This window comes from Pinus tabuliformis, chromosome 7 (assembly GCF_031772625.1).
Source record: "Pinus tabuliformis cultivar Carrire ecotype Pingquan chromosome 7, CPIR1, whole genome shotgun sequence".
NCBI classification, from domain to species: domain Eukaryota; kingdom Viridiplantae; phylum Streptophyta; class Pinopsida; order Pinales; family Pinaceae; genus Pinus; species Pinus tabuliformis.
The window spans coordinates 203187650-203210071 of NC_142293.1; the positions used below are offsets into that span (position 1 = coordinate 203187650).

At 39.1% G+C, this 22422-nt stretch overlaps 1 protein-coding gene across 4 annotated transcripts in view; it reads right to left on the reverse strand.

Annotated features, from left to right (window-relative positions):
• The window catches only part of LOC149246559 (uncharacterized), a 77646-nt gene that overhangs the window by 54510 nt on the left and 714 nt on the right, over positions 1-22422 (reverse strand). The gene's annotated exons all lie outside the window — the stretch shown is intronic.

The window sequence follows — 22422 nt, forward strand, 5'->3', positions numbered from 1 at the left end:
ATGCATAGGATGAGTGGTTCACCTTCTCCAATGGCATATGCTCCCCAGCATACATCCTACCCATGTAGTCCGGGACTCATGGGAAGAACCTCTCATCTAGCCAATGAGTTGGGAAAAGTGGATAAGGACCATAGCACTACTGATGGATGCATCATGTACTGTTGTACTTCCTATGCCTACGACGCATGGTGTTCAACAACTTGATTTAGGATCAATTGAGGTTCTACCTCTGGACTGACTTTTGTCAGTGGAGAGTGGTAAGGTCTTGTGACTCACTCTCGATCAATTCTTCTTCATTATTACATCATGGTTCAGCAAAGTTGAGATGAGATGACAAAGATGGTACATGACAACAGGATGGCAATATGATCGATGATGGATTGGTAGGTGGAATTCTCTCTAGTTGAGAGGGAGTGTTAAAATTGGCAACTAGGGCCAAAGTCCACCTTGGGACAGCTCATTTGATGGAGATGATGATTGCATTAAATTCCTTTTTTCGAGAGGACCAAAATTGATATAAATATCATCTCATTTGGACAAGCAAAAGTGTGATTTTGAATTTATGCCCACATATGTGGAAATTGTTCAAGTCGGCCACATCAACATGTAGGCTCAAGAAGCCCAATGTACGTGTCACTTCACCCTCAACGACTTGTATAAATATAAGTGACCTCTCACCTTATTTGGCATCATCATCACTCACACATTCTTCTCTCTCCTTTTCTCATTGGTTCGTACAACTACTGGACTTATTTGGCATCATCATCACTCACACATTCTTCTCTCTCCTTCTCTGATTGGTTCGTACAAACTACTGGGCAGATCTTTTCTCTCACACATGTATCAAAGAGGATAAAATTTTTTGGGCAGATCATAAGGCCGAAATTTCAGAGTTGTTGTAGGGTTTGACGAGTGTTGACCAAACACTTTAACTCATCCTTTGACTACTTTTTTGTGGGAAAAAATCGTTTTTCGCAGGCCATATAGTTTGGCACAAAAACCAAGGTGATCTAAGCACTTTGACGCAAAAATAATTGCAAGTTGATCGCAGATTTCAAAGCTGGATTTGACCAAGTTTGAATGCCGACCTTGGGACTATTTTGGGCTGATTTTGACCATCTATTCAGGTCGAGTTTGACTGGGTATGACCGAGCTACTGTGAGGACGTTTTACTACTATGTTGACCATCTTCGACTTTCTGGTTAGGGCTGAATTTCACTGCAGTTGACTACAGATTTGACAGGGTTGTTTTGGCTTTGATTTGGCAATTCAACTTTGACTTTTTGTACTCGCTCTCTCTGTTGAACATTTGATATAATAATAAGAAGAATTGAACAAAGGGTTTTCGCCATCTTGGGGTTTTTCCCTGGCATCCGCCAAATTTGGTGTCATCTTGTCTTGGCTTGTCTTCTGCATTTTATTTTATGTTCTATCTACAGTTACCTTCAATGTGATTTATGGTTAATGTGATTGCTATTGCAAAACTAAATTGGAAATTGTCATTGGGCTGCTAAAGGAACATTGAAGTAATTGTGTTAAGCATAGAACTTACCACTGTTAACTAAAATTAACATGGTCTCTAATGGTGATGACACTTATTCCTATGACAAGAATGTTACTTCTTGTGGCAGTGATATGGCAACAGTGCTTTAGAGATCAGATCGTTAATTTCATAAATGTAGTTGTGCACTGAATTGCGCTGGCCCTAGGAGGCAAACATAGTTGTGAATTGACTTGGGTTGGCCCTAGGAGGCTCGATGTGATTGATTTATCTCATTCGTACTATAGTTTGTATCTCAGTTGAACATTTGATGAATATCTAATAGAAGAAGAATCTGGTTGGGTTTTCCCCCCTTTTGGGGTTTTCCCTCGATCTCTGACCTAAATCATGATGAAAAGTTTTGAAAGTGCAATTATCTATAGTAGAGAACAATCAAGCCGTAAAAATTAACAACTTAGCCTTATGAGGTCATTCACAAATAATCAGGAGTTATGCCCTATAAGCTCCCATTTAGCTACTAGCTTCATTTCTCTTCAACCCATTATCAATTCTCAATTGGAGATGACAGGAATATTTATAGGAAATAGTGTCCAAATCCATTCAACGAAAAATAGGTAGGGTCAACTATTGCTCTATTTGTTATAGCAAATCCTTCTAGGATTCAATATATGCAAATTGTGTCATGAGGGAACCTTGGTGAAAGTTCTTAGGTTTGTTGATGGCGACAAGCCCACCATGGGTTACTCGTATGAGAAAAATGAACAGATCCAAAGATGTAGTCAATGCATATATGAGGAGCAAGGTGAGGAGGGAAAGGAAAGAAGAAAAATGGAGTCGATGAAGCTCTAGGAGCACATGGCCAAGGGTTCCTAGTTGTTGTTGCTTTTCCTCGAGAGTCTACAATATTGAGCAGTACGTCATGAGAACCGTGAGAGCAGTTTGTTGATGTGTCGATGTTGTTGCATATTTAGAGTTTCAAGTTTTTAGTTGTTGAGCTCGCTTGGTTGATTTGCTTTGTGCCAATTTTTTATCTAGTGGTGTTTGTTACGCAGTTCCTAATTAAAACAAGCACGTTGTTGAGCTCAATGTTGGTACAATGGGCAGTCTTTCCAACCCCAACATGGATGGTCATGGTTCTCTACTCTATGGTAGATTTGCAAAAAGGGCGGATACAATTCATTCTCTTGATTTGGGATTTGCCGCCTCTGCAAAGACGAATGTTAATTCCCTAAAGGAAAGAGGATTGATTGGTAAATTCACCAGACTTTGACCCAATTATAGCTCTGTTTTAGAATGAGGGAGCCTATTATTACTTTATATTATGGAAAAAAAAAAAAAAAAAAATCTTTTGTTTTGAAAGCAAGGAGCAAAAGGATCTAATTTACAAATCTGGGCCGTAATCATGGGCTCCACAGGAATGTTTCTAGTTTACTAGACTTTGGATTTTAATCCTTCCATGGAAATCTCTTATGCACCTATCTAGATTAGATTGTCGTATCTTCCCCCATTTTGAAACAACAATGGTATTTTCAAATCCATCAATAACAAGTTGGGTTGCTACAATTCTTTTTTTCTCTAATGGAAAATCAGGTGAGGCCCTCTCGAAGGGACCACACCACTCGGCCAAATTGATCCAAGCCTAGCCCCAAGAGGGTCGAGGAGAATTGAACCCGTGACCTCCCAATGGCAAGGTGCTTTAGCAACGGGCCATCGACCAATTAAGCTAACCCTCGGGGCTAAGGCTACTACATTTCTAGTTCTAAGGGCAAGGATAAAACTTCTCTTATGTCAGAATTTGTGTTGAAATGGATTTTGCAAAAGGGCTCCCTAAAGCAATTTAGTTTGGACTTGGGAGGCTAGTCCCAAGTTCACGCTCTAGATTGTGAGCAAGTTCCTTTAAATGCATTTTTTGCCATGAGTATGGGCACTTTGCAAAACATTGTCCAAAAGCTATAGCACCTTAGTCTCCTTCTATCCCTCCAACTTCTCAAAGTAATGATGAGCAACAAGCATTCAAACCAATTTCAAGGAAGCACAAGAATCATTCATTTAAGAGGCCTCATTCGAGCAAGTATGAATCTAATCAGCATCCTCCCTCCAGTAATAGATATGAAGCTTTGAATTCCTCAAACGTAGAAATCACAATTGAAGAAGATCAACTAGATCAAGATCAAATGGCTTGGCTTCAGAGAACATATGTTCTCATGTTGAGGAAGAGACTAGTTCTAAGGCTATTGAAATAGCTCTCCTTCAAATAAAATGGAAGAAGAGGCCAGTTCGAAGAAAGAGAATGAGGTCAAGCTCTCATGTTCTTCTCCTTCATATTCAGAAGTTTTACAAAGCAATCAATGACTATCCCCTCCATTAACAAGAAATAGAAAGACCAAAGCAAGAAATCTCGAAAATCTAGCGCCCATCATTCTTTAACCTCCAGTGATTCTAGTGGGGGTCAATTCTGATTAAATATTAGAAATGTTTTATTTGTGTACCACTTGTGCAAGCAATTTGTAAGAATCTACTCTTGTTCTCAAGAAGCAATAGGCTCAAGTCTCATAAAGTCTAGTTTTGGATCCCCCCCACTTCTTCGTTTGTCAAGAGGATGGTTGTTTTACCCGCACTCTTTCTAGAATCACGGAAAAGTTTTCCTTGTAGTATTCATCTCAATGTATTTCAGCGACGTGTTCTAGCTGCAGATTTTACCTTAGTACAAATTTATTGTTCTAGTTAAAAAAGGTGAGGAGGGAAGGCCCAAGCACATCATTAAATGGGATTTGATTGATGATATATGGAACAAAATGTAGCATTTCACAGTTCACAGAGAAAGAAGTTCACATTGTTTTTCTCTAGTGAATTTCACTACAAGTTTCACCAATAACATTATTCACCAAATTCTTTAGTTATTTGTAGAAAATAGTACTAGACCTATAGGCGCATGCAACCATATAGTTTGAGTTAATGAATTACAAGATAGCTCTAGTATTATTTGGCTATGATATAGAAATGCGAGTAAGAACATTTACATGGCTAGATAAGCAATTTCACTTCAACTTTCCAATTGTATGATTGATTGTTTAGCTTTAAAGTTCACATTTTAAATTTTATTAATAACATTATATTGTTTGGAAATTTAATTTACTTGTTCTCTTTTTTGCAAAATCCATTTCAACACAAAACTTCTCGTGTCAAAATTTGTGTTGAAATGGATTTATAAAAGGACTCCCTGAGGCGATTCCGCTTGACTTGGAGGGTTAGTCCTAGGTTCAGGCTCTAGAATATGAACAAGTTCCTTTTAAATGCAATTTTTGCCATGAGTATGGGAACTTTGCAAAACGTTGTCCAAAAGTTATAGCACCTCAGTGTCCTATCGCTCCATCTTCTCGAAGTAATGATGAGCAAGAAGCATTCAAACCAGTTTCAAGGAAGCACAAGAATCATTCATTTAAGAGGCCTAATTCCAACAAGTATGAATCTAATCAACATCCTCCCTCCAATAATAGATATGAAGCTTTGAAGTCCTCAAATACAGAAGTCAATTCAAGAAGATCAACCAAATCAAGATCAAATGGCTTCAGAGAACATCAGTTATCACACTGAGGAAGAGACTAGTTATAAGAATATTGAAATGCCTCTCCTTCAAATAAAAAGGAAGAAGAGGTCAGTTCGAAGGAAGAGAATGAGGTCAATCTCTCTTGTTCTTCTCCTTCATATTCAAAAGTTTTAGAAAGAAATCAACGATCGTCCCCTTAATTAACAAGAAATAGAAAGAACGAAGCAAGAAATCTCCAAAATATAGTGCCCATCATTCTTTAGCCTCCCGTGGTTCTAATGGGAGGTCAGTTGCGATTAAATATTAGAAATGTTTTATTTTAATACCATTTTGTGCAAGCAATTTGTAAGAATCTACTATTGTTCTCAAAAATAAATAGGCTCAAGTTCCAAAAGGTCTAATTTTGAATCTCCCCCAATTTCTTCTTTTGTCAAGAGGGGGATGGTTTTTTGCCCCCCTCTTTCTAGAGTCACGGAAAAGTTTTTCCTTGTACCATTCATCTTGATGTACTTCAACTGCGTGTTCCAGTTGCAGATTTTTGCTTAATACAAATTTCTTGTTCTAATTAAAAAAAGGTGAGGGGGAAAGGCCAAGCACATCATTATATGGGATTTGATTGATGATATATGGAACAACATGTAGCATTTCACACTTCACAGAGCAAGAAGTTCACATTGTTTTACTCTAGTGAATTTCGCTACAAGTTTCACCACTAACATTATTGGCCAAGTTCCTTAGTGTGTGTAGAAAATGGTGCTAGACCTATAGGTGCATGAAGCGATATAGTTCGAGTTAAAGAATTACAAGAGAGCTCTAGGATTATTTGCCTGTGATATAGAAATGTGGGTAAGAACATTTATGTGGCTAGATAAGCAATGTCACTTCAACTTTCAAATTGTATGATTGATTGTTCATCTTTAAAGTTCACATTTAGACTTTACTTGTTCTCTCTTTTCCTATTTTTTTAGATGTATGGTGGGATAATTATGGTGGACAAAGATCAAATCTTCAAAAAATTGTAATCAGTGTGCCAACACAATTGGAGTTTCTTTGAAAAACACACTCATGAAAGCATAATAAAACAGAGTATCAACATCGCAATGATATGATGTATGTTTACGACATCCTTTAATTATGGGTGGGGTAGTTGAAGAACCCACTTGATGTACAAGCCATTTACTTGGATGCGATTCATCCCACTTCTAACTCAATGTTGAGGAGGGTGAGAGACCTATTATGGAGGATTCATTTGCCTGGTTAGATAAGAAGGATGACCGAGCGCAAAACAGGCCAACTCACGACCAACCAATGCACAACCAACAAAATCAAGTGTAGGAACCACAAATTTCTAACTCCATTGGACATGCAAATCCAAGACCCTCCAGCAATAGGCCCCAAAAAAGAGGCAAAGGTCATTAACGCATCCATATTATAGTTTAATTTTTTATTTTATTTTAAACGCTTGAATTTTAACTCAACCCTAGTCAACTATTGAAGGTTAATATATGACATATGTGATTGGACAACCTATATATGATAAATGAATACCTTTTTTTAATAATTATGTCACAATGTAATTATCTGATGATTTAAGTTCATGTTTTCATTTAGTTGAAAAATATTGCTTTATGAATCTTTTCTTGGTCGACAATTTTTTGTTGAATTTTCCCAATTTTCATTTTTCAAACCCCTACCAAGTTGATTGTGACTGAGATTTCTATAACAATACTCACAATCTTTAGGCACAAGTTGCAATCCATTGACTCCTAAATCCATTTCAAGAAAAAATTCACCACACAAATCTCTCAGCTTTCAAGTGACTCCAAAAGTCTCTACACCACATGTTTAGGGGTGCTTAATGAGATTTGGGATGCATGGTGTATGTTTAGCCCTTGGATGGTTCAAGGTGGATTTGCACATGGGAGATGGCTTGTGATGGAGTTGCACATTGGATATTGCTTAATTAGTGATTGATTGAACTTAGTTAGGTGATTGCCTGGCATTCTTCCTTATGGCTTTGGAGTTCACTTAATAGCTCAAGTGGCATCCTTCATGATGGCCACGTGATGATGTTGCTCGCTTGGAGAAAGTTGTCCTTAAGAGCAGGAGCATATTACATCTTTGAGGGGGGCATCAAGCGCTAGACAGCATGGGGTAGCTTGAATTCCCATATGGAAGCTTGAAGTTGGCTTGGGGGAACTTGGTTGTAACTTGTGATGGTGTTCATGCAAGGGGAGTGGACCTAGTGGAGTACATGGCTTAGGAGGAATGATGGAGTCCCATACAAGCATATGCGCTTTTGGCAAAGCATGGACACACCTTGTGTAGCTACCTCATCTTCAAGCCCTTATTGTGTATGACATCACCTTGGAGCTTGAGATGTGTACACTTGGAGTGGAGCGCTCCAATTGTGGGTGCATACATGTGTTTATTGTGGGTTGCTTATATGGGCATTGGCCTACATTATATTGATCTCCCTTACCTCCCATATACATAGAGGAAGGAGAGAATTCACCACATTCATTATTGTACTCATCATTCTTATCCACTATTGTGTTAGAGGAGACTAAGTTGCACGATACTAGGAAATGGATACGCATTTTCAAAATGGAAACAACTAAAAATGTGAGCCCCCAAAAATTTGGAAAGGAGGAAACATGATGTGTGTGTGTGTCTATAAACAAAGAAAGACAAAAAATCAAACACCAAATTGGTGTATGAGACACCTTTGTTTGTGGCATAAGGGACCTACCTCCATGCAACAATTTGATTGTGCTAAAGCCTACAGAGGTGCACATACTCTATCCACCTCTAGATTTGAACCTATGACCTCTTAGGATGAAACACATGTTTTTAACCATTAGACACACTCAATATATACACGCACACACACATATATACATGTGTATATATAGAAATATATACACACACACACATATATATACATGTGTGTGTGTGTATAGTCTCATTTTATAAATAGCACATTATATTGAATCTTGAAAAGAAAGCATTACGAATAAATAAGCAAGAACATTTAAATGACAAGCAATGTTCCACCATTTCTTATATTGGGATCTTGATCAATATTATCACCCTTTGCATCTATCTCAATCCTTGAGGCACATTAGTCAACACCATGCAATTTTGATGAAACTACCTAATCCAAGCTTTAAAATATGGTAGAAAAAGCTTAACATACCTAATCAATGATTTTGGCTTGAGTGAAGAGTGCACTTTTGCTAAGGCCACAACAAAGGAGTCAAAAGATCAATATCACCAACATCAAGGTACATAAAGGTCTTGGTGCTCTTAATTAAATGTCAATCCCATACCATTATACATGATGGAATCTAATGAAAATGTTGCAATCCTACCAATCCAAAAAACTGTTAAGTCTGTTGAATTTTGAATGAGATGTGAAATTCTACTTTCTCCATATGAAGTTTGATGAGGTTTGAACCATTCTCAAACATCATGAAGCAATTAATGTCAACTTTAAAGAGTTTAACATTACCATTAATTGTTAGTATTTTTGGTGCAAATTGAGAGTGAAACCATCTTTTAAAGAAAATTTGCTAGTCTTAGAGGCTTCTAAATGTCTCATCAATTCATAATTAACCTTTAATGAAGCATTAAAACAAAAAATGTGGATCCCAACAATCAAATTGTGGCAAAGTTTGACAATTTTTTTTGGATACCTGTTTCAATCTGCACAAAACGCATTTTCCACACATTAATTGCATTTGATATGGATTGAAAAATGTTTTAAACACACATTAGTCATGTTTCAACGTTTCAATACAGAAACTTGACTAGTACGAGGGGGTGTGTTTCCTACAACTTAGGTTAGAGATGTGACTAAGACGAGCGCACTATTCATTCTCTCTCTCTCTCTCTCTCTTATATCTTCATTTATATCTGCTTTCTCTCTCTCATGGAGTTGCTAAAGTTTCTTAATCATCTCACAACATCTCGAAGTCTACAGTTAGGGTTTCATCCCTTGGGGTATTGAAATTAGAGTGTTGAGATTAAACCCGAGTGATATATTTGGTGAAAAAGAGGAGAAGGAAAATATGTCTCTCCTTGGAGGACTTGTTTGAGTGCTTAATGGATGTTGGAGCTCCTTGGCTGAGCTAAAGTTTTTTTTTTGTTTTCCCCAGCTAGGGTTTTAGAGAGCTAATGGATTACACTAGCCTTGCAATAAACCTATGGTATGTACTCATACAACCACTTCTTAATGAAGTTCTCAGTTATTCAATAGGTGTGTAAATCACAAATTTGATTTTCTACCATCTACGTTCTTTATGCTTTGTAATTTCGAGCTATCTAGACTTTCCGATTTGATGTAAGGGCAATTACCTTAAAGGATTTAACATCAATGTTATCCGAACAGAATCACTCACTGAACCAGCAGAGCCCAAAAATGTGAACTAGACCAAAACCTAAAAAACCAAGCAAAAAACCAATCAACCATAAAATACATAAATATACAAATTTTGAAAAAAAATACATATTCATGTGCATCCATGTGAATCCAAACTATTATACACAACTATGCAAACTTTCTCATATATATAGCTAGTAAGGGTGCATATAACCAAAATAGCACAAAGTGCAATCCCTCTCTAAACCAAAAATAGATCAACAAACAGGTTCTAGATGGCCTCTAGAGTCCAAAACAAATCATGCTACAACAAATACCTACATATCATCAAAATCATTGCCTTTATTGGGATCCTCATCATCGTTATCACCCTCTAAGCATTAAAATAAGATAATAAAAAAATCTTAACATGTCAAATCGAGATTTTGTTTGAGCGATGCGTACAATTTTACTAGGATCGTGACAAAGAAGTTCAACAGTCAATGCCACCAAAACCGAGGTACATAGAGAGATTGGTGCTCTTGATTAAATGTCAGTTCCATACCCTCATACATGATAGACTCCAATGGAAACATTGCAATCTCCCCAATCCAGATATCCTAAAAATTGTTAAGTTTGTTGGGTTTTGAGTGGGACTTAAAATTCTACTTTCTCCATATGAAATACAATGAGGTTGGAACTACTCTCAAGCATTCTAAAATAATTAATGTTAATGTTAAAAATTTAAGTAAAAGCGATAGATTTAACATTACCATTAATTGCATTGCAATAGTAAGGCCCTAAAGGTCGAATATGATGAAATATAACATATCTATGGTCGACATTTCTCATTGCATACTCAAAGAAGAAATCAATTTTTGGTCACTTTCAAGTCAGCTCAAATAAGCCCTTCAAGTCGGCTCTTGTAAGATCATCATGTTGGCCCCATTAGGGCTAACTAGCCCTCAAATGACGCCTATTTATACATGTTTGTTGGCAATCATTTCAATCATCATCAATCATAACTATTCAGTTTGCAATTACAAATAATTACAATCCTCTATTACAGAGATATTCACATGTGCGAAGAGGATAAAGAGGGTTCTTTTGACTACGGTTTGGATCTCCTTCAAAGGCTCGTTGACTACAGTGACTTGGGTCTGGTTGGGATCATCTATACTTCTATTTTGTTGACTCTTTTTTGGCCAAAGATTGCAGAGAAACTCGCTCCTTTTGAGGTGACATAATTCTGAAGTTGATCTAGGGTTTTGGACAGTTTGTTGGCAACTTTTGTGGTTATTTCAGTGGGAACTTCGACCTCCTATCACAATGACTTCAGGCTTATTTTTCGACCTCCTTGTGCAAACCTTACTCATTGACAAAAGTGGAATTTCTCTCCTTCTATGAGCAGAATTTGACTGGGTATTTCATTGTTGGTTATTTTGGATTTCTTGGAACATTTTGATGTACTATTGATGGACTAAATCTCTCTCTCACAAGGAAAAAAAATTTGGGTTTCCCATTGTGGCTTTGCCCTGGCTATGAACCTAATCTTGGTGTCCTTTGTCTCTTGCTTATTGTCTTTTGTTCATTGTTTACTATGATCTCTATTTACTCCTCTTGTTGAAGAATTAATGGTTGAAGTTTTTCATGTATAACTATTTGTTGAATAACGTATAAAGAATAAACAATTTATATCAACATTAGTTATCAACTATGAAAAACTACTCCAGTGATTGCAAAACTTGAATTTCAACAGAATATTAGGCTGCCCCACTCATAAATTATTATTTTCTTTTAAAACATTGTGTTCCAAGGGTCCTTAGTCACATTGTACAAAACTAGCCAGTTCGGTGGAAAAAGGTCGATTAGGTACTGAGCTAGTCTTTTCCAGTCCCTGGCAGTAGTTCAGACCAGTTTTTGCTTGAAAACAATCAGACCACCCAATTCATTCCAGCCTAGTCCGATTCTTATAGCATTGTTTAACATTGTAATCGAAGAAGATAAGGGTTATTTTACTACTAGAAATAAGAGTTTTAGTTATGGTTTATGTATAATTAAATTTTCCTAGAGGGTTGAAACTTATCAAGAACACATCAATATATTTTTCTCTTGGATTGCCTAGAAAATTGGGGCATTAAGAATTGAAATATTGTCCCCTGCCACTGTTGTTTTACTTTATATTTCATAACAACCCTGAGGCAAAGAAATAATTGTGCACCTTCAGTCGAGTTTGGGATACGAGAATGCAAGCTTCTAATGAGAGGAATTAAGCATTCAAGATAGGATCCATGATGAAATTGTCCCAGTAAATTGTATCCACCAAAAATACATTTTCTATGCTGACTCTCAAGATGTGTCTCGGGAATATGAGAGATTTTGTTCACATCAATGTTAAGCATTGCGAATTTATGTGAACCAATTGAAAAGGATTGGCGGACAAATGCCTTTGTTGCAAGTCCTTTTGTTGATTTATTTTCTTGGATTTTAGAACAGATTTAAGTTTACATTTTTGTGAAACTGGGTTATATATTTTCTTTTATAGATGAATGTTACAAGTGCATATAGTCCAAAAAAGCACAACTCATTTAACAGATTGGAACCTCAAGGTTGAGAAGCCGAGTTTCTATTTTGGTGTTTGATATCATGAATGTTTTCTATAATATAAATGCCTAACGTTGTACGCGTGTTCCTAAATACCATCAATCACCCAGAATCTTAAAGGATTTGAAGCAGTATTCTCTAGTTGTTTTCAAATATTTTTTCTCTTATTGTCTTTCTTCTTTTAGAAATTCCCTAAGCCAAAACAAATGCAGCTTAGTGTTGATTTTTTGGTAGCTTGGGAGGTACTCCAAGCCCTAGGGTTCAGGGTTTAGAGGTTGGATCACCACAAAAGTGCTTTGTGGGCTTGGAACCCAAGGTGTGGGCTTTGCCCCCAAGCTTATGGGTGTGAAACCACAAGGAGATTTTGACATGTGATGATTTGAGATGATAGAGGACCTCGAGAGAAGAAAGAGGCAACAAAAATCACTCAAATCCGAGGTGTTTATGATGAGATATTATTTTTTCTTTGTAGCTGGTGGGATTTGTGGATGACAAGTCATGTATGCTTGTGTTGTATGACAATTGTACAAACCCACCATAATGGTTTGATGAAGCCCTTGTATTAGATAGGTGATTGTGAGGTCATTTCCTCACATCCAAGTGCATCACTTCATAGATAATACATCTCTTATGCAATCGAGCTAGAGAAGAAGGCTAGCCATGGAAGAGGAGGGCCTACTTTGTGTCTCTTGAGGTATCTTTCAAGGTTGAGAAGCTACAGGTAGGTAGTTGCATTCCTTGAGGGAGTTTTGCATGATGTCTTGGCCTTGTTTTGCATGGGATCTCTCTTCTATAGGTGTGTCGTAGCTCTAGAAGGCTAATTCAGGTAGGCCACAAGCCTAGAACAGCTTGGACAGGGGGCGAAAGGTTGAAGAACAGTCCAAGTAGGCCGCAAGCCTTGCCTTGTCTTTTGGGAGCAAGTGGCTCGTGAGGCAAGTTTGAGGGCTGGAATTAGCTGGAATTAACCCAGATCAGCTAAGGAGAGTGGAAAGCACTGTTTGAAGGGAGGTCGCAGCCTTTGAGGAGGTATGGAGGTAAAAAAGAGAGTTGTAGCAGTGTGCCAACAACACTAACCAGGTGAACCAGACCTACAATTGTACTACATCAGCCTTTAAGGAGAAAGGAGGTATGTTATTGATGTATTTATGTTGAATTGATGCTAGTGATGAGGTCCTAGTTTGGACATTGGTATTGGGCATTTGAGGTCTGGTGGAGGGTAGCGTGAAAGTGCCCAAGTCTGAGCCCTAAGTGCAGCAACTTGATGGGCAAAGGTGTTAAGTTTAGGTATGATTGATGCCTAGAGCAATTTATTTCAATTTTCACAGTTAGCTCAATATCTTTTCCAGATTAGCAATCACATCAGCATTAAAGTAAACTACAGATAGAACATAAACATAAATCGTAGAAGACAAGTCAAGACAAGAGGACACAAGATGTGGTGCTAGCCAAGGACAAACCCCAATGTGGTGAAACCCTTGATCAATTCTTCTTATATGTTCTTCAATAGTTCAGCACAGAGAGAGAGAGAGTACATTTACAATAGAAGTCAACACTTCGACTTGACAAGATAAGAACATAGATCTTCTCTAAGAAGATGTCTCATGAGGTAACTGATATGGACTCATGTGATTCCATCACCCTATCATAGTGTTGCATCATGCTGCACCATCATACCATGTCCATCATCACAAAGCTACACCATGTTGCATTACTGTTGAGTTGTACCTCATCATGTTGTACCCATCTTGTTGCTCTTCATCATCAAGTTGTTGCACCATATCATCATGCCGCACCTCCTTGTGCTGCATCTTCAAACTGTACCTTATTGTGCCCATCATGCTGCATCCCCTTGTGCTGCATCTTGATACACTTATGCTACACCTTGGTATTGCTGCACCTTGATACACTTGTGTTGCACACCCTGATACACATATGTTGCACCTTGATACACTGCCCATAACAATTCTTGCTATGGTGTTATGGCCTGCGGCCTAGCACATAGCAACAAACGTATAGTGTCCAATCATTATTAACACAACAACATTTAGTCTATAGAAATGTCAACTCTTGAACCAGCTGTAATGCTGCAATTCACGGACTGTTAGGGCACTGACCACAGTGCCTAACAGCCCATCTAAGCTGGCCCAAAATTTCTCTTAATGAGTGTGGTTGTTCTTCAATGGATACTGCCCTCCACGCTTCATCATTACAGTCTTCCTTGATATAGTAGACCTCCCAAATAGTTCCACTAATGAACTGTTGTAACCTTCTCTTTTCTTGTGGCTAGGGCAGTCATGAGACTACATATAAGGAACCATTCAGATCCCTTCTCACAATAATCTAAGGGCACATGAAACCCTCCACAAATGCGGCCTAGAATAGTGTTAATGTCATTGCGTTTAGGCCTGCGTTCAGCCATGTATAGATTGTGTTTAGGGCACGTTTAACCCTTCCTTAGATATGCAACTAAGGCTCCTTTAAGGCCTCCTCATGTCTGTGGATTAGGCCTACCTTGTTGCGTGTAGAAGTTCCCATAAACAGTGGGTAGATCTCCCTTCTTTGTTGCGGCTAAGAAACCTCTTTTGACTGCAGTTTAGGGCATCCTTTAGCTGCGGATTAGGGCCCTTCTAACTGCATATTAGAGCCTCTTAGATCTGCGGCCAGATCTCCTATAAGTCTGTGGCTAGGGCTACCCTTCTTTAGGGCTGCGAAGAAAGCATCTCCTCTAGACCTCCTCTTCCACTAAAAACCCAAACAAGTGTAGAGTGAGATCACAAGAGACGATTATCAAATGACTTGAAGTCCTCCTTTATTTATACTAAAACGTTGAGCACACGTGGGGTTTATTTGGTAGCTGGCCGGCCTTGACGAATTGTCCCATAACAAAAATAAATTCATATCTCCATGAATACTTATCTGAATCGGATGATCTTTAGATCAATCCTACACCTCTCGATGAGAGGGATCCAAGAAAAATATCAGCTGCCATAAATAAGATGACCCACATGGAGTTTGGCCCTAGTTGCCAATTTTAACACTCCCTCTCAACTAGGTAGAACTCCATCCGTTGATCCATATGTCCGACTATACTATTTCTACCATCAGTGCCCTGCACTGCTCTGCTCAGCTTTGCTAGACCATGAAGAAGAAGAATTGATCGAGAATGTCTCATACCATTCTCTACTGGCCTGAAGTCAGTTTCATCTTACTGGCCCCAAGTCAGTTTTATTGATCCCAGATCAATATCACAAGAGAGTGTCTCAAACCACTCATACTGATCCCAGATCAGTTTCGTTGATCCCAGATCAATGCAGGTCATCCTAGCATAAGGAGTACGATAGATACAAGCGATGCGTCCATCGATAGTACTACTATGGTCCTTAACCCCATTTCCTTGCTTATTGATCAGATGAGAGGTACTTCCCATGAGTCCCAAACTACATGGGTAGGATGCCTCGACAGGAGAACTAATCATCCTGTCCACAAGAGAATGAATCATCCTGTCCCACAGTCGCCACGGGAGAACTAATCATCCCGACCCACAGGAGAACTAATCATCCTCTTCCACAGTCGCCACAGGAGAACTAATCATCCTGGCCCACATGAGAACTAATCATCCTGTTCTACAGTCACCACGGGGTATCACAGGGCAAGGTTGAACCTTTCACCCTATACATAGCCCACCACCAAGGGAGAGTGAGTCGCCCTGTGGTCGTATGTCACTCCAATAAGTACCCCAAGCCCCACAGAGCTCAATGCATGCAACATACAGGACCCTTATAGGAAGGTCTCTCAACGACTCCAAGTCGTTCGGGAAAGTCACAGATTTGACCTTTCCCCGGGGCTTTGACAAAATGTTTGCGACATGTACATCAGTCTCAATGCGATGGAGCTTCCTCGCTCATCGACTTACCATATCCCAGATAAGGTAGTATCTAATGTCTATCTGCTGGAGCAATCATCGAATACGGGATTCCTCAATAATCGAATCCCCCCTGGTTGTCACAGAGGATCACGGTGGTTTTCATCGTGTACAAACAACTCACTAAAGAGCTTCCACAACCAGGCAGCTTCACACGAGATCATACTCATAGCTATGTATTCAGTCTCGGCAGTGCTTATAGCAACCGACTTCTGCTTCCTGCTCATCCATGATATCGAAGCAGAATCCAAAGAGAACCAGCACTGAGAAGTGCTCTAGCAATACTCCACACTCCCTGCCCAGTCAGCATTCAAATAATCATGCAGCTTCATATTTCCGGCAATGTATCTCAATCCATGAGAGATTGTGCCCTGAAGATATCTCAGGAGATTCTTGGCACCAATCTAGTGAGGCTCAACCAAATATGAGCTCACCATGCTAACTGCAAAGCATATAAATGGACGGAAGTTCACCAAGAACATCAATGCAGGTGAGTTTATGAAACTCAGAGGCATTTCCCAAATCTCGTCTGGCATCACCACCATATAACTTCTGAAAGTTAAGATTCTCGAGGTAGTCACGGGCTTGCAGTTTACCATTCCATATCTGGAATCCAACTCCCTCTTACTTCTGCAAGTGAGAGGGTTTGCACCTGTCAAAAATAGGTCGTCCTCAGAAGGTGCCGATATGATAGCTCTATCATCCACAACCTTTAAACAATGGTTTGGATCGACTTCACTCTTAGTGAATCTCAGCTTCATCTGACAGCTATCAATCCTCTCATATCAAACCAGGGGTGGTTAGCTTCAAGCCATAGAGGGCTTTCTTCCACCTGCATACATGAGATTCTTGATGAATCTCAAACCCCACGAGTTGTTCCAAACCTGTGAACCTACTACATGAGGGGAATGGTCCCCTTGTGAGATTTTCCTTCGGTACATCTCAGACATGTGCCTTCATGCTCCTTTTGAATTCAGGCATTCCTGTCATCATCTGACTCACAAACCTCCGATGCTATGTGTCAACTGACATGGTCCCTAATGAACTTTCTGCAATTTGATACAAATTGCCAACCCTGAACCCATGAGTAAAAGCATCTTTGAAAATTCTATTTTTGAACACATACCTTTCCATCGATGAATGCCACCCTAAAACCTTTAACTTCCATTGCCGAAATGGACACCAAGTTCTTCTTGCAATCAGGTACATAAAAGAGATTTTGTAAATGAATCGAGTTACCCTCATTCAATTGAGGGGGAACATTCCCTACACCCTTTCCGTGATAGGTGGCATTGGCTCCAAGTATAATCCCACGATTGTTTCCATCTCTACCAAATTAGAGAGAACACCCTTCTATCTGATGAAGTGCCTTGAAGCACTATAATCGATAAGCCATATTCCCAAAGAATCTGAAGGAGAGGGCCAATACAAGATAGTACTTCTTTATCTTGTCAGAAACAACATTTCATTCTTCATACCTGGGGTTCATTGCTTTCTCTGAAGAGTCGGCCATTTCCTTGATGACCTGCATTACCTGTCACTCCTCTGACCATTGAAGATGTCGATGGAATGATTGTTATCATCATCAAGTGATGTGTCCCTGCCATTCGAACACACCTTCACACAATGGCCGAACTAGTTATCTGCCTTTCCTTACACCCTGAGATCTAGTCTTCCCAATGAAGTGATCTTTAGGTAGGCCATGTTCTGTTGCGCCATTCTGATAATATTCTTGCTTCGACTTCACCCTCGGTGAATTTGAAGAGGGATGAGGAATCCACAGATCCTTTTGTTCTTTCTCAACTGTCTTCGGTGATTGCTCTTTCACTCTTGCTTGGGCTTTGTCTTTACCTCACCTCTGATACCATGTTAAGTTTAGGTATGTTCTATGCTTAGAGCAATTTATTTCAATTTTCACAGTTAGCTCAATATCTTTTCCAGATTAGCAAAATCACATCAGCATTAAAGTAAATTGTAGATAGAACATAAACATAAATTGCAGAAGGCAAGTCAGGACAAGAGGACACAAGATGTGGCACTAGCCAGGGACAAACCCGAATGTGGGGAAACCCTTGATAAATTCTTCTTATATGTTCTTCAATAGTTCAGCACAGAGAGAGAGAGATAGTACATTTACAACGAAAGTCAACACTTCGACTTGACAAGATAAGAACATAGATCTTCTCTAAGAAGATGTCTCGTGAGGTAACTGATATGGACTGATGTGATTCCATCACCCTATCATAGGCATGCATCATGCTTCACCATCATACCATGTCCATCATCACAGAGCTGCACCATGCTGCATTACTGCTGAGTTGTACCTCATCATGCTGTACCCATCTTGCTGCTCTTCATCATCATGCTGCTGCACCATATCATCATGCCGCACCTCCTTGTGCTGCATCTTCAAATTGTACCTTACTGTGCCCATCATGCTACATCCCCTTGTGCTGCATCTTGATACACTTACGTTGTACCTTGGTACTGCTACGCCTTGATACACCTGTGTTGCACGCCCTGATACACATATGTTGCACCTTGATACACTGCCCATAACAACTCTTGCTATGGTGCTATGGCCTACGGCCTAGCACATAGCAACAAACCTATAGTGTCCAATCATTATTAATGTAGCAACATTTAGTCTATAGAAATGTCAACTCTTAAACATGTTGTAATGATGCAGTTCAAGGACTGGTTAGGGCACTGACCACAGTCCCTAACAGCCCATCTAAGCTGGCCCAGAATTGCTCTTAATGAGTGTGGTTGTTCTCCAATGAGATGTTGCCCTCCACAATTCATCATTATAGTCTTACTTGATATAGTAGACCTCCCAATAGTCCCACTAATGAACTGCGTTTAAGGGCACATTTAACCCTTCCTTAGATATGCAGCTAAGGCTCCTTTAAGGCCTCCTCATGTCTGCGTATTAGGGCTACCTTGCTACGTGTAAAAGTTCCCCTAAACAGTGGGTAGATCTCCCTTCTTTGTTGCGGCTAAGAAACCTCTTTTGACTGCAGTTTAGGGCATCCTTTAGCTGCGGATTAGGGCTCTCTTTAGCTGCGGATTAGGGCTCTTCTAGCTGCGGATTAGGGCCTCTTAGATCTGCGGCTAGATCTCCTACAAGTCTGTGGCTAGGGCTCTCCTAGATGACCCTTCTTTAGGGCTACGAAGAAAGCATCTCCTCTAGACCTCCTCTTCCACTAAAAACCCAAACAAGTGTAGAGTGAGATCACAAGAGATGATTATCAAATGACTTGAAGTCCTCCTTTATTTATACTAAAACGTTGAGCACAAGTGGGATATATTTGGTTGTTGGCCGACCTTGACGAATTGTCCCATAACACAAATAAATTCATATCTCCATGAATACTTATCAGAATTGGATGATCTTTAGATCAATCCTACACCTCTCAATGAGAGGGATCCAAGAAAAATATCAGCTGCCATAAATAAGATGACCCACATGGAGTTTGGCCCTAGTTGCCAATTTTAACAAAAGGTGGTTGCTAGGAGTGGCAGTTTGGAGGAGCTCAAGGTTTGGCCAACCAAGAGCAGATTAGATAGCCGTGTTCATTGTTGGAGAAACGACAATGATGATAGGTGGTAGCCTATAGCTGGTCTTCATTGGAGCAATGTCGAAAGACTATAGTGGGAAGAAAAGTCCCAAAAGAGCTGAGGAGAGCAGAAGTGGGTAGAAGTCTCAAAGTGTTGTTGCCTTGAAGGACAAAGCAGCAGCTAATGAGCGTGAAGACCCTATGTGTTGGTTGTAGAGGGACTTATGATTAGCTAGAAGGCAAATTAAAAAGTTGAGGTTCAATGGCCTAAGGGACTTGGCGCATTGATAGAGGCAAGTGTTGAAGAACATAAGCAAAGGACCCGCAGTGTACAAGATACAACAAAGAAGTTGTGATTGTGCACTACTTTAGCTAGATCTTCAGTGTATCTTGTATCTTGTATTCTTGTACTAGTGGATATTTGAGGGCCATTATCCCTAGTACAGGAGCCCTAGACTGTTGTATTATCAAATTGATTAATATAACAAAGTTGGGTTATTGTAAAATTGTGTAAAAAGTTATGTATATTTTGTGCACTAGTAGATTTACTATTGTATAATATTTCGTTGTGCAAAGTAGACTTGTTGTGATACTTGGTTTGGTAGCGTTAGTGATTTAAGATTATATTCTAGAGACCAATATCATGGGAAAATGACATTTAGGATGTTACATGCTTCAACCAACTCAGGACGGATTTCATTTCTACTTTGGGAAAGAGAGGCACTTGAGAGAATTTTGGTGCAACTAAAACAACCATAGAACCATACCTTTCTCATGACACATCTTGATTACTTTTCTTTTTCTTTGATTGATAAATGACCCCTTGATAACTGTTGGTAACATGTTCTTCGCTTAGATTAATTACTTCAATAATTCATAAGAGCCCAAGTTTAATCCATTTTCTTTCATTAGTGATCACATAAACTATTATCTCATTAACAATAATTGAAGAAAGAACATAAACAACATATGCAAAAGACAAGCCAAGACAAGAGAACACCGAGATTGGCTCAAGCCAGGGAAAAACCCCAAGATGGGGAAACCATTGATCAAATCTTCTTATTATTAATATCAAATGTTCAGGGGAGAAAGAAAGGGAGAAAATACAAGTAATGACAAGGAGACAGCCCAGGCAAGTCTTCCATTCTGCCTTCAAACAATAGCAACCAGATTTTGCCCTAACCAGAGATCAATAGTAGACAGAGCATCTACAAGGAAGTCTCCAAATAGAGTTTAGTCCTAGTTCAATTAGTGTGGCCTTCATAACTCATTATAATGAACCCAAAACGGATATATATTAGGTAGTCAAGCATGGTCAATGGGAGATCTCGAACCTGGTTAGGAATTGATTATAAACCACATTAGCCCATTCAAATTCCTTCAACAAGGTTTCCAATCATTGCGGCTAGCATCCTTCTTCATGTTGCCTGTCATGGTTGCCTGTAACTTGATTTGTTGTGGGAATAATGCCTAACAGCTCCTCCAACTAGCCCAAAATAGGCCTGCGGACCTCCTGTAATTATTTCAAGGCTTGCGACCTATCGAAACAGGGAGAAAACTACACAAACCATCCACTGATATGCCTCGGTCTACCCCGCTGCATTTAGGACCCATCAAATCCCACAAACAGATCTCCAAACAACACTTAGCTACCTCGACATTGTCCTCCTCCTGCTACGGCTCCCACAGAAGATGATAGCTTTGAGTTTGATGCCCAAACGGTGTGTCTAATGAGAATGGAGGACACCAATATATATAACAATTTGTCCTTATGGAGGTGAAGCCAACCTTGACACTTCGAGGCAAATTTGAATTTCAAATTTTCAATTTTCCCCCTTAATAAGGTCATGTCTTATAGAATTTCTTTTAAATAAATTAATATTTTTCCTTATCCAAATTCAGTGATCTTTAGGTCGATTTTGGTCCTCTCGAAAAGAGGAATTCAATGCCATAATTATATTCCCCGAAGAAGTTGTCCAAAGTGGAATTTGGCCCTAGTTGCCAATTTTAACAATAACAAAGTCGCCTACCTTTGACTTTAGGTGTCACAACAGATGGGTATCTATTTTGCCAAATTCAATTAGGACACTTACACAAAATCCGTGAGTCATCAAGGTCACTAGGACTTCCAACCAGGCAGTGGGACTTCCAACCAATCACATATGCAATAGTTACCTCTGCTGGCAGCATGAAAGTGGCAACATCTATAACGCCAAGGTCTAAGCACTAAAAGTGCTTGAATTGACCAATATATGGCCGACAATTACTTTGTTTATGTTGATTGTGATGAAAAAACAGGATATGGCTAACCTCTGTTCAAGAAACTGAGCTCATAAATCAATTGGGTTTCCTTGAACTAATTGGGTTTATGCTTTTGGTTATCTAGACAACAACGATATTTGAATGCTAAACAATACAGTAATAAAAATAAAGTAGACAGAGTAGAAAAATATATTCCAGAATCCACGTGTTCCAGCCACTCAAATAAGATATTATGGAGTCAGCGTTGTGCGTGAATCTCAGAAGGATAAATTCAGGAACATTATCATTTTCAATTTCCTTTATCATTGATTAACAATATCAAATTTACATCAACAAACGACGTTTTGCAAGCCCCTTGTTTCTCAAATATAAAAAAATATTTGTAGTTCAGTACACCTAAATTTTCAATTTTCAACAAAAGCCAAACAGGTTAACCAATTACAAAAAGAATTGAATGGAACAAAATAAAAGAACTCAGAACCCTGCTAAATAAATAAATGAATATGTTACGGCTTTCTAGTTATCCTCTGCATATTTAAAAGCATAAACGAGCCTTCAAAGATGTACAGAGCATTGCCCACTTTAGAATATGATAAAAACTCAAATCGCCTCTAGGGCAATTTTATTAACTTGCGGTATGCTTAGGGCCAATGAGCTTCACGT